General features: G+C 41.5%; 1 gene segment (V, D, J or C); it reads left to right on the top strand.

Moving 5' to 3' along the window:
* Positions 1-3,818: 3,818 nt before the first annotated feature.
* Positions 3,819-14,245, top strand: part of LOC311124976 (Ig kappa chain V-III region MOPC 321-like) — a 21,182-nt gene continuing 10,755 nt past the window's right edge. The window contains exons 1-2 of the V gene segment in view: positions 3,819-3,903; positions 4,098-4,394.

The raw sequence follows: 14,245 nt of genomic DNA, 5'->3' as shown, positions 1-14,245 counted from the left end.
CATCTCCAGAGGGCCATTCGTCGGCAGAAGGACCAAGCCGACCGCCACCGCAGTGAGGCCCCTGTATTCGAGCCTGGGGATCATGTCTGGCTGTCCACAAAAAACCTCCCTCTCCGTCTGCCCTGCAAGAAACTGAGCCCCCGGTTTGTGGGGCCGTTTAAGGTCCTCCGAAAGATAAATGAGGTATCGTACCGGCTGCTCCTTCCCCCCCATGTCTCACCCACTTTTCATGTGTCTCTCCTCAGGCCGGTGGTTCCTGGTCCTCTGGCGGATGGCGTACCCCGGGGTACGCCTCCTCCGCCCCTGGACATTGCCGGGAGTCCGGCGAATGCGGTGAGGGATCTGCTGGACTCCAGGTTCCGTGGGGGACGGCTCCATTAACTGATGGACTGGGAGGGGTATGGTCCTGAGGAGAGGAGCTGGGTTCCAAATGGGGACGTTCTGGACCCCAACCTAATTCGGGACTTCCACCGTCGCCGCCCTGACCAGCCCGCTCCTCGTCCTCGGGGTCGTCCTCCTGGCCGGCGACGTCCAGCGGCTGGAGCCGCGCGTCCGGGGGGGGGGGTACTGTTACGTCTCCTCCCGTTGCTCTCCTCCGGCGCTCTGATTCGCCGGTCTACTGAGCCACCGGTCTGAGCGAACCACCTCGGCAACACCGGAATGGAAACCCAACGCACCCTAATCACCTCCAGCGCACCTGCACCTCATCATCTCATCACTACCCCTATTTAACCCTGGACTGTTCTATAGGATTTTGTGTGTGATTGTTTTGCTTGGTGTCATGTACTCTATCTTTGTTAACTCTCTTTGTCATTTTTTAAGTAAACCTTGACCTTGTTAATTCCTGCGTCTGCGTCCTGCCTCTTCGTATACTCAGTACTCGTCACAATATCACTGGTACTGATGCTACAGTATAACAGGATAATTCAGTTGTAGAAATGATTGGAGAGTATTTGATGTATCAGATGCCCTTTTAAATCTGTTTAAAAACATGAGAGTAGCTATATGCTACAATGCTAAATAATGAAAGAAGCTGATTGATCTAAATTAGTATGAAATGTGCTGCCTATTCCTGAGATAGTGATCACTGGAATCATGATTAAACAAACTCTTGGGGTTATATTTCAATCAAAACAAACTATTTCAGCTCAGAGGCAAGAAGACATGCATAACTTAATCTCAAAATAGTTCATTTAGCACACAGCACTGCTGATATTTCTCACAATTATACTTTAACTTTCAGCTCTAAAACACTATTTTCTTCACTAACAACATGTGGTGACTCTCTATTTCCCTACAATGGCTTCTAGACACTACAGTGACTTCTCCGGAAGGCGGCTGAATCACTGGTGTCGTCGTGGGTGACCCTGCAGGTGTACACCTCTCCCTCTTCCCAGAGTGCCTTGCTCAGGGTTAGGGTGCTACTGTGGCTGTAGAGTTCGCCCTTCTCTTCTTCTGTGATGGTCAGGACCCCCTCCGTCACCTCCTCCCCGTCACCATCGCCCCCTGGGGGTGGCCGAGCCCCCGGAGAGCTGCTCAGAGGACGGGGGGAGCAGAGACACTGTGAGCCTGACAGAGGGACCAGCTGGAGGAGAGGAGAGAGGAGGGTCAGCTACTACTACTCTATAATGGAATAAATTAGGAGAGGAGAGGAGAGGAGAGGAGAGGAGAGGAGAGGAGAGGAGAGGAGAGGAGAGGAGAGGAGAGGGTCAGCTACTATTGCTACTGCTACTGCCACTACTACTGCTACTACTACTACTACTACTACTACTACTACTACTACCGCTACTACTACTACTACTACTACTACTACTACTACTACTACTACTACTACTACTACTACTACTACTACTACTACTACTACTCTATAACATTAGGAGAGGAGAGATGAGAATAACTGCCGGGGGAGGGGGGAGAAATGACCCTGGCCATGTCTGAATACTTATACTACTGTACTAAATAGTATTCGAAAAAATAGTGTTTTCTAGTATTTGAAATGTCAAACATAGTACTCCGAATGCGTCCGCTAATGCGCGATTGCATTGACTCTAGCCATTCGTTCATTTTTGTACAGCGTGGCATTTTATCTGATTATCAGCTGTTGCCAAACACGTGAGTCAGAAAAGACGAGTGAATTCTACTTGATTAAACGCCAAAATGAGTAAGCAGTTTAAGTATATAATAGGCTAATGTGGGTATTAGGACACGGCCACTGTGTTATCAGTGAACAAAACCATTTCAGATTGACAGTAAATAGTATAAACAACTAGCTACAGTACAAAGAACAACCAAGAACAACCGAGAACAACCGAGAACACCCAAACACTTAATCTATGAAGAAAAAAAAGATACAAGTCTGGACACATTTTTTGACAAAACATGTAAGGTACATTCATGCTCTACAGTTTAGCCTTCAAAGAGCAACAAGACACCGGGGGTTTCCCGGACACAGGTTAAGCCTAGTCCTAGACTAAAAAGCATTTTTTATGGAGATTCTACGTTGAGCTTACTTTTTATTCCAAGACCAGGCTTATTCTGTGTCTAGGAATCCGCCCCTAAATCTAGAAAGACATGCAGTAAACACATACCATATATAGTCTGGATATCATTTAATATTCACAATGTAAAATCTGACATGAAATATCCATTTTAATTTATGTCAAATCTAATCTGAGATACAAGCCCAAAACGACCTCAAAATACTATTCAAAATTATAGATGAGGATCCCCTTTAAACCATGTCAGTGTTAACATCTACCATGAATACAATACAAAACTGTTTGTTTTACTATAGAAATAGTAGTTGCTACATCTCAACAAAACAATGAGCTGATATGCAACACTTTATATCAAAATGTGCTCTTTTTAAATAACATGTTATAATACTTATGGTTTTATTACCAAATAAACTTGGTTTTATGTGAACAATTCTCTCACTTTGGTGACTCTGCCCTCTACCAATATACCAATCTGTCCACAGAAATCTCTGAAAAGATATAGCCTAAAAGTCTTTCCTCTGGAGAAGATGATAACATCTCATAACGTTGTTCAATAGCATGATTACATTTACTTTTATCAGAGAAGAAAGATAAAAATGGACTTAGTTTTCAGCACCAGTTTTGTGCCGCTTCTAAAAGTCCACCACAGTGATTCATTCTGGTGAAGTCTCCATTCAAAAACTTCCTTCACACAAGAGTGAGAACCTTCACACACAGTGCACTCTCAGTACCACCCGAATAGTACTGAAGTACGAGTATAATACAATAGGGACTGATAGTACTGAAGTACTAGTATAATACAATAGAGACTGATAGTACTGAAGTACTAGTATAATACAATAGGGACTGATAGTACTGAAGTACAAGTATAATACAATAGAGACTGATAGTACTGAAGTACTAGTATAATACAATAGGGACTGACAGTCCTGAAGTACTAGTATAATACAATAGGGACTGAAAGTACTGAAGTACTAGTATAATACAATAGGGACTGATAGTACTGAAGTACTAGTATAACACAATAGGGACTGATAGTACTGAAGTACTAGTACAATACAATAGGGACTCATAGACCTGGGTTGTGAGTATAATCCACTGAAGAACGCAGATCATTAAATGTTCATCTTGAATTACTGATTTACAGTAGAAGTTATTTAAAACATGATAAAATCATCAGTATAATCTGAAACATAGTTAACAGTTGAATGTGGGTCCTAACCAGGAAGAATATTTACATAGGAAACTTTGCATAGACAGCACATGCTTCAGTGTTCTGGTAGTGTTTATATCCCTGTGAGTTTAACACTTCATGACTGAGAGCTGTCCTTCATGACAACAGAACCCACAACAACCATGACTTTTATCACCATCTTCTTCTGGACACTTGCTTTCTGCTTTCAAGGTTAACATTTTCAGAATTTAATGTTGAATATCATATACCTTTACACAAAGGAACAATTTCTATTAATGTTAATATTTAAAACTATTACATCTACACAAAAGTTTAATGTATATTAATCTGATTTTCTTATTCAGAACTATTGTTTACTATATGTAATATTAATTTTATTTAAATGTTTATATTCTATTTTTCAGAATCCAGAGGACAGGTCACTGTGTCTCAGACTCCTGCAGTGGAAACTGTTCTCCCAGGACAGACAGTCTCTCTGAACTGTAAAACCAGTATTAATGTGTATCAAGCAGGTTACTCTGATGCCCATCTAGCCTGGTATCAACAGACACCTGGAGGAGCTCCTAAACTCCTTATATACCATGCTAAAACACTTCAGTCTGGGACTCCATCTAGATTCAGTGGTAGTGGAACTCATAGTGACTTCACTCTGACCATCAGGGGAGTCCAGGCTGAAGATGCAGGAGATTATTACTGTCAGAGTTTCCACTATCCTGGTAGCACTCGGTGGTTCACACAGTGATACAGAGTCGTACAAAAACCTCCCTCAGTCAGACTCCACAGTGACTGTACTGCTACAGCTGGGACCTACTGCAGGTGCTGAGGGGAGGAGATGATCCAGTACAATGACACAGTGTGTAGTAGAGCTGAACAACATTTGTATAGAGTATTTCATGGAGAACCATGAACCCATCTATCTACAACAAGTTTCAAATCTGGTATCTTCTGAAACAGACTTCCTGACAGACCATGATGCTGTTAGTTTAGTAACCAACACAAGCCCTCTAACACATCACTGTACCTTATATCAGTTAGCAGGATGGCCATCCTTAACTGTGAGGTCACAGACTCACTGGTACGTTTGTTTATGAGGACATCTTAGGGCCACTGCCATTATATTTAACACTTTATTCACCCTACAGAGTCATGGACAATACTGTCTGAGATCACAGAACTGTATTTTATAGAATGTTCTCAACACAATAAAATAGCAGGTTTAAAAACATGTGCAGACAGTGATCAGCAGCCCTCCAATCTGGGATTTAAAATCATCAATCAGAATTACATTATATTTTTTGTCCTTTTGCAAAGTGTTGCAAGATGATGGAGCAGTTAAGCTCAAAAGAAATACAAATAATAAACCCCAATGATTTTTCCACAACCCATGTCCAAATTACTTGCACGCTTGCTTAAACCCTGGGCGCACGTTGGAGCTCAAAATAAATTGACGACATACATAAAGTCCTGAAGTCCACCCCACATTTGTAGTTACTCACTACTCGTAGATAATGCCTCTGTTAGGTTGGGTGGGGGACTCAGGTGCAGAGACGGACACACGGACAAAGAGGGTGAATTAGGATGTAGTTTATTCAGCGTGTTTAGGCAGAGAGAAGCAGTTCAAGGTGGAGTAGCTTCAGGCCGGGGTAGGAGCTGAGTGGGGTGGAGAGCCAGTAGTCCTGAGAGCTGGATGACGAGGATATCAGACAACAGAGGAGCAGGTTGCGGCGTGGGAATGGCAGGCAGGCAGGCAGCAGGAACAGACGGGATCTGGTCGAAGGAGAGACAGGTTACTAACGTGGCAGGAACAACTATAATACTGAGAGAGTACAACTAAACTGAGATTTGCTGTACAGGGCCAAGTTACCACAGGTGGTGTAGGAACGAACTGGCGCTGGAGAGGTGTCCAGCCCGGGTAGATAACTGCTGTTTGATTGATGACAATGAGCCGCAGCTGGAGGTAACGGAGCATGAGAGAGAATGGCCACGCCCCCTGACCTAGATCCTCTGACTGGGCTGCACAGCAGGGGGAGACAGACACAGACAACACACACACACAGGGAAAAAAGGAAAAGGGAAACAAGCGGAAACAGGACCAACAGTGCCGGACCGTAACAGCCTCAGCAAAGTATAGCAGTTCCGTGCAGGTGTCCTCACAAGATCCACAGCAAACACAGCTATCAATGCAGCCAGTACTCTGTTGCAGCAACAAACAATCCGAACTCGTTGATCGTCACAAGCAATTTCCTCCAAGTCTCGCACGATGCTAGACTAAACTCTAGGATGTCGAATGTCTCAACAATGCGAAGGCAGCTTCAGTATCCACTAGGTCTGTCTTAACGAAATAATAACACTCTTATAGAAATAAAATCAGGATTTCCCTTCAAAACTCTGTAGGTATGGTTTTGTTCTCTCTTTATTTTTTTCCTTGAGTCGTTTTCCTTCACCAACCCCACTAAAGTCTCTCCTCCCTCTTCTTTCAACCTTTCCCTCTCTTCCCTTTCCCAGCAACCAGTCCACTCTCCCATTGGCCACAACTTAACAAGCTACCTCATTGGTCAAAACTTTAACAAGATACGTGGGAAACTTAAACTTAAAAGTAAACCAACCTATTCACTTGTACATTTTTTAAACATTGCTTCAAAAGAAATGCATTAACGACATTTCAAATTAGGAGCAATTCGATCACCTTTTAAATCTAATACTAATTAATTATAACAAATAAACTCTATACTTGGTTTTAGCAAGGGTATTACACAAATAAAGCTATCCCCAGTTAAATTGGAGCACAGCTCATGAGCCCACCGCCTGTACTGCTCACACCTAATCCAGTCCCCACCTGTGACCGAAAACTGGGGGAGAGATGCCAATTGAAAAGCTCTTTCTAAGAAACTTAGCTAGCTATATAGTTATATTACATAAAATGCTGTGTAAAATAGCTAAAAGGCTATAAAGTAACATTAACTGTAAAGCTATCAGTCACTAGATTAAACATTTACAACTGCAATTAAGTTACGTTATATTTTTAATGTATTTTACGTCAGACGATCTGGTAGTATAGTTGCTAGCTAGCACTCCTAGCAGCTTATGCTAACTAGCTAGTTGGCTAGCATTTACCGCTAGTGAAGTTTCAAGCTAGCACATTAGCATAAACTAGCGCTAACTGGGCTAGTCATTGTCTAAATGACTGGTAGAAACACATTTATAACCATAAAGGGGTATCTAGCCCCCAGGGGCCAGTTACCCCCCCCAACACACTCATCCAACATATTAGTATTTTACTCAATAAAAAAAAATCTTCTCTCTAAACAAGTGGATTATTTATCTTAAGGATTTCCTTCTTGTATATTTAAAACTATTGTAGATCTAACTTCATTGGAATATATCTACAACTTTTTAAAAATTTCAAAAGATTTGATCAACTTACCGCAAAATCGTTTTGTTGAAATATCTCCAAATGTTGTGATCACAGAGAGGACATTTTTTATGTAGATAGTGTATGTAGTGTAGATGTCACCTGTGCCTATGTGTGCTTTATTTAGAATTTATTTATTTAGAATGATTTTATATGTATTTATTCCAAACATGTGCTGTGTTTTGGTTTCTTTCTTATTTCCTTATTTGATTGACTTCCTTTGAAGTGGTTAACACCTTTTGAGTGTTCTTCTAGTTGAGTGAATGAGTGTGTTAGTTAGGGACCTGAGCCACGACCCCCACATTTGAGGACTATTGGGGTTAATGAGCTGCCCCTGCACAAAGGCAGCTCTCAGACAGTGTTCAGGAGATTCAAGCCAGCAACGGGAGAGGACAGGTGCCACAGGCTGTGCTCAGCCACACCACACCACTGCTGCGTCTGGGGAGAGGAGACCGGATGAGTGTGACCCTGCTCGGGAAGAGCCGAACGGAAGACCCTACTTGGGATGAAGAGCCGAACGACGTGTGAGTGCGTACCAATGGTTTCCAGTATGATGACGTTACTGATTAAGCTTTCTCTGCCCTCTCCAGACGTGGCCTGCTACGACAAGACCGCTGAGGTCACGACTACCGCATCGGAATCCCATGATGCCAACGCTGAAGCCACGAATGCTCCATGACAAACAACTATGGACTCTAGTGTGTAGGCCTATGTGGTGGCCGGGCCTGTCCTTGTGTTTTGTTCTGTGTTGCTTTTATCCTGTAAACCCCCTTTTTAATCCTGAGAAAATATATGAAAGAGCCATTAACACTGTCTGTCTGTTGGTGTGGTATTGGGATTGAAAGAACTTTGTTTTTTGACATATAAGTGTCTCATGCATGTCTCATTCACAGATCTTAAAGTCAGTAACCTGCTCATGAAAATAGTTAATATAATGCTAGATGATCACATCAATATTTGGTTGTGAGGTTCATATGAGAACTTGTTACATATATATGCATTTGGGATCTTGCTAACGGGTGCCTCCGCACATTGACTCGGTACCGGTACCCCCTGTATAGAGCCTCGCTATTGTTATTTTACTGCTGCTCTTTAATTTTATTTTGTATTTTTTTAGGTATTCTTTCTCAAAACTGCATTGTTGGTTAATGGCTTGTAAGTAAGCATTTCACTGTAAGGTGTTGTATTCGGCACATGTGACAAATAAAATGTGATTTGATTTGATTTGAAATTAAAGAAATGTTTACGTAAAATCACATTTTGTACCTCTTATGGACTACTGGTATTATGGAATGATGACTGGTATTGTTTTTAAACCTTCAAATAACTTTTATATGAACTTTCAGCTCAGGACAAATATAACCAGTCACAACCAAAGAGATCCTATTATATTCAACAAAAATATAAACACAACATGCAACAATTTCAACACTTTTACTGAGTTACAGTTAATATAAGAAAATCAGTCAGTTGAAAAAAATTCATTAGGCCCTAATCTATGGATTTCACATGACTGGGCAGGGGTGTGTTTCGGAGGGCATAGGCCTCCGAAACACACACTGTGGAGCCAAGCCCAGCCAATCAGAACAAGTTTTTCCCCACAAAAGGGCTTTATTACAAATATAAACACTCCTCAGTTTCATCAGCTGTCCGGGTGGTTGGTCTCAGACGGATGTGGATGTCCTGGGCTGGTGTGGTTACACTTCATCTGTGATTGTGAGGCCAGTTGGATGTACTGCCAAATTCTCTAAAACAACGTTGGAGGCGGCTTATGGTAGAGAACTTAACATAGAAATATCTGGCAACAACTCTGGTGGACATTCCTGCAGTCAGCATGCCAATTGCCTGCTCCCTCAAAACTTGAGATATTGTTTTGTATGACAAAACTGCACATTTTAGAGTGGCCTTTTCTTGTCCCCAGCACAAGGTGCACCTGTGTAATGATCATGCTGTTTAATCAGCTTCTTGATATGCCACACCTGTCAGATGGATGGATTATCTTGGCAAAGGAGAAAAGCTAACTGACAGGGAAGTAAACAAATTTGCACACAAAATTTGGGAGAAATACGCTTTTTGTGCGTTTGGAACATTTCTGGGATCTTTTATTTCAGCTCATGAAACATGGGACCAATACTATACATGTTGCGTTCATATTTTTGTTCAGTGTACATATGTCATTCTATGGTCACAACCATGATGATTATGACGATGATGATGGTCATGTAATCTGAATGATTGCCTTCTAACCATATTGTCACATCACAGTTGACCTCCTCTACTGACCAGTGTTCCATGTCACTGTCTCCTCCCCTCAGCCCCTGCAGTAGGTCCCAGCTGTAGCAGTACAGTCACTGTGGAGTCTGACTGAGGGAGGTTTTTGTATGGCTCTGTATCACTGTGTGAACACATCTTTACTATTGGGATAGTGGAAACTCTGACAGTAGTAATCTCCTGCATCTTCAGCCTGGACTCCACTGATGGTCAGATTGAAGTCACTCCCAGATCCACTGCCACTGAATCTAGATGGAGTCCCAGAGAAGAGGGTGCTTCCATAGTAGACCAGTAGTTTAGGAGTTTCTCCAGGTTTCTGTTGATACCAGGCTAAACATGGTTTACCTGAACTCCAAGAGTCAGGATACACATTACTGCTGGATTTACAGTTCAGAGAGACTGTCTGTCCTGGGAGAACAGCTTTCACTGCAGGAGTCTGAGTCACAGTGTACTGTCCTCTGGATTCTGAAACAGAGAAAACAAATATCACCATGCATTAATAACACATTTTCAACAACCTTTTAGTTCACTCAAATGATTTACTTTTCATTAAACAAACACGAAACTTAGTTTTCTTTACCCTTGAAGCAGAGGGCAAGTGTCCAGATGAAGATGGTGATAAAAGTCATGGTTGTTGTGGGTTCTGATGTCATGAAGGACAGCTCTCAGTCATGAAGTGTTAAACTCACAGGGCTATAAACACTCCCAAACCACTGAAGCATGTGCTGTCTTTGAAGAGCATCATCACTATGCAAATAGTATTTTGGTCTTCTCCCCATCCACCATTATTCAGTAAACTTAGACCACTAAGTATCCATCAGATTAGAACTGAGAGTCCATTACAATCTGATGATCTTACTCCCACAACTGTAACCTAATAATCATAATCCATGATAATATCTAAATAAATTAAGAAAATAAAAAGCGAATAAATAGAATGACTATTATTGTTTTAAAGGCTATCACATATGATCACTATCAATGTTGTTTAGCAAGACAATACCATAATTAATGCTGGAGAAAATGTTTGTAAATGTCATATACATATCATGTAACTAACGAACATATATAAATGTGTCTGTTGATTGGTGTTATGGTAATATGGTATGGTAACATATTGATACCTATGGAAAAGAGGAATATTGGTCAGTTTGCACCTCCCTGTGATCATTGTTAATGTGTCACCCCCTGCAGGGAGAGTAGTGTTAGTGCAGTGAGCTGTGTGGACTGAATACTGGACTACTGGACTACTGGACTACTGGACTATTGGACTGACACTGAGAAAAGAGGGGATCCACTGTGCAGGACTGCTACTCTGTTCCTGACTGAGTTCAGCTCCCTCCCTCCTCTCCTGTGTCTCTGATCAGACACACTGGGACTCTGTAGACCAGCATTACAATACATGAAACCCAGCATCTCCTCTGCATCTTAAGATTTCATTTGATTAATTTATCCTTTATTTAACCTGAGAAGTCACATTGAGATAAAACATATTTCAAGTGAGCTCTGGCCAAGAGAGCAGCATCTATACAGTATACACATGAGACACAACACAAGGGAAAGTAACTGAACTGAATGACTACTGACCCGTAGCACTCACTTCTGTCATTATGAAGTGCTTTGAGAGGCTAGTTAAGACCACATCATCTCCTCCCTCCCTGGCACACTCAACCCCCTCCAAATCACCTACCGCCCTGACAGATCCACGGACGACGCAATCACTATTGTATTGCACACTGCCCTCATCCACCTGGACAAGAGGAATGTGAGAATTCTGTTAATCGACTACAGCTCGGCCTTCAATTCCATAATGCTCTATAAGATCACCACAAACCTCACGGCCCTGGGTCTGAACTCCTCCCTATGCAACTGGGTCCTGGATTACCTGACGGGCTGCCCCCAGGTGGTGAAGGTAGGCAACACTTCCTTCTCGACACTGATTCTCAACACGGGAGCCCCACAAGGGTGCGTACTCAGTCCCCTCCTGTACTCCCTGTATACCCACGACTGCGTGGCCTCACACAGTTCCAACTCCATCATCAAGTTCACTGATGACACAACAGTAGTAGGCCTGATTACCAACAATGACGAGACAGCCTACAGGGAGAAGGTAGGCACTCTGATGGTGTGGTGCCAGGTTAACAACCTCTACCTCAGGAAAACAAAGGAGCTGATTCTGGACTTCAGGAGGAATCAGGCTGGGCACGCCTCCATCCTCATCAACGAAGCCTCAGGTACTCCTATATGCTTAATTTAGAGTTATTTAATTAACTTTAGTTGTGATACAAACGTTGGGCTATATGTTCTGATTTTTAGTACATTCTAAGGCTGCATGACTCTAATGATGATTTGAAAATAGTTGCATGAAAGGCATGAGCTCTGCTTTGTTTTTTGTGCAGGCTGTACACACTTCATCAGTCTCTAATTCACAATCTGACAAGCACTTGATAATGCCTAGAATTTCCTGGCGGCATCCCCTTTATGTGGCCGTAATACCCCCTTCAAAAATCCACGCCTTTTGCGGCCAGTGGCCGGCTCTCAGTCATGAAGTGTTAAACTCACAGGGATATAAACACTCCCAGAGCACTGAAGCATGTGCTGCCTATGCAAAGTTTCCTATGTAAATATTCTTCCTGGTTAGGACCCACATTCAACTGTTAACTATGATTTAGATTATCCAGATGATTGTATCATGTTTTAAATAACTTCTACTGTAAATCAGTAATTAAAGATGAACATTTAATGATCTGCATTCTTCAGTGGATTATACTCATAACCCAGGACTATGAGTCCATATTGTATTATACTAGTACTTCAGTACTATCAGTCCCTATTGTATTATTCTAGTACTTCAGTACTATCAGTCCCTATTGTATTATTCTAGTACTTCAGTACTATCAGTCCCTATTGTATTATACTAGTACTTCAGTACTGTCAGTCCCTATTGTATTATTCTAGTACTTCAGTACTATCAGTCCCTATTGTATTATACTAGTACTTCAGGACTGTCAGTCTCTATTGTATTATACTAGTACTTCAGGACTATCAGTCCCTATTGTACTGTTAACCATGATGTCCTTCTGGAAACTGGAGAGGTGGGTTGGCCTCTCCGGTCCAGTTCTAAAATGGTTTAGGACCTTTTTAACGGGTTGAGAGTTATTTTACATATCACATGTTCGATTTTGGGTCCGGTACTGTTCAGTTTTTATATGTTACCCCTTGGCAGCGTTATCAGAAAGCACAGCATTGATTTTCACTGCTACGCAGACGATACACAACTTTACATTTCTGTGTCACCAGAGGATTTTAGCTCCACGGATAAATGATTAGACTGCATTAGTGATTTACATATTTGGATGGCTCACTCTTCCTCCATCTAAATCAAGACAAGACCGAGATAGTTATTGTTGGAGCCAAAGCACAGAAAGAGAATCTGGTCGAACTTTTTAATTCACGGGCAATAAAGATTAAACACCAGTTAAAAAAACCTAGGTGTTATTTTAGATTCTGAACTAAATTTATAATCACACATTAGGAATGTGACCAAAATATCTTTTTACCACCTGAGGAACATTGCCAAGGTGAGGCCATTTCTCTCTCAGGCTGATACAGAGAGACTCATCCATACTTTTATTACAAGCAGGCTTGTCTACTGTAATGCTCTCCTGTCTGGTCTATCCAAGAAAGCCATTGGTCAACTGCAAAACCTACAGAATGGTGCAGCACGGGTACTGTCCAAGACCAGACGGAGAGCACACATTACACCAGTTTTAAGGTCTTTGCACTGGCTGCCTGTGAGTTTTAGGATTAATTTTAAGATTGGTTTTTAAATCAATCCACGATTGTGCACCCCAACACATGTCAGACATGCTTTTAAGTTATGTACCCAGTAGGTCCCTCAGGTCCTCTGGCACTGGCCTTTTAACTATCCCAAAGCCTAGTACAAAAAGAAATGGAGAGACAGCCTTTAGTTATTATGCCCCCAGCCTCTGGAATAGCCTGCCAGAGAACGTGAGGGGGGCCGAAACTGCGGACATATTTAAAAGAGATCTTAAAACACATATTTTTTACTTTGCTTTTCCTTTGGGTGCTTTTTTATTGTTCAGTTTGTCATTCTTTTGTTTTTTATCTTATGTTTGTTATGTAGAAAATATTTCAGCTTTTATTTTCATAGATTTTTATTAGTTTTTTCCGGTAAAGCAAATTGCGTTGCATTTCATGTCTGAAATGTGCTATATAAATAAAGCTTGATTTGATTTGATTATACTAGTACTTCAGTACTATCAGTCCCTATTGTATTATACTAGTACTTCAGTACTATCAGTCCCTATTGTATTATACTAGTACTTCAGTACTATCAGACCCTATTGTATTATACTAGTACTTCAGTACTATCAGTCCCTCTTGTATTATACTAGTACTTCAGTACTATCAGTCCCTATTGTATTATACTAGTACATCATTACTATGAGTCCCTATTGTATTATACTAGGACTTCAGTACTATAAGTCCCTATTGTATTATACTCGTACTTCAGTACTATTGGGGTGGTACTGAGAGTGCACTGTGTGTGAAGGTTCTCACTCTTGTGTGAAGGAAGTTTTTGAATGGAGACTTCACCAGAATGAATCACTGTGGTGGACTTTTGGAAGCGGCACAAAACTGGTGCTGAAAAATAAGTCATTTTTGGACTTTCTTCTCTGATAAAACAAAATGTAATCATGCTATTGAACAACGTTATGAGATGTTATCATCTTCTCCAGAGGAAAGACTTTTAGGTTATATCTTTTCAGAGATTTCTGTGGACAGATTGGTAGATTGGTAGAAGGGAGAGTCACCGAAGTGAGAGAATTGTTCACATACCACCAA

This window comes from Coregonus lavaretus (assembly GCF_964263955.1).
Source record: "Coregonus lavaretus genome assembly, contig: HAP1_SCAFFOLD_481, whole genome shotgun sequence".
NCBI classification, from domain to species: Eukaryota; Metazoa; Chordata; class Actinopteri; order Salmoniformes; family Salmonidae; genus Coregonus; species Coregonus lavaretus.
Note: the sequence above shows the minus strand (reverse complement) of the source record. Positions and strands in the feature narration are given on the sequence as shown.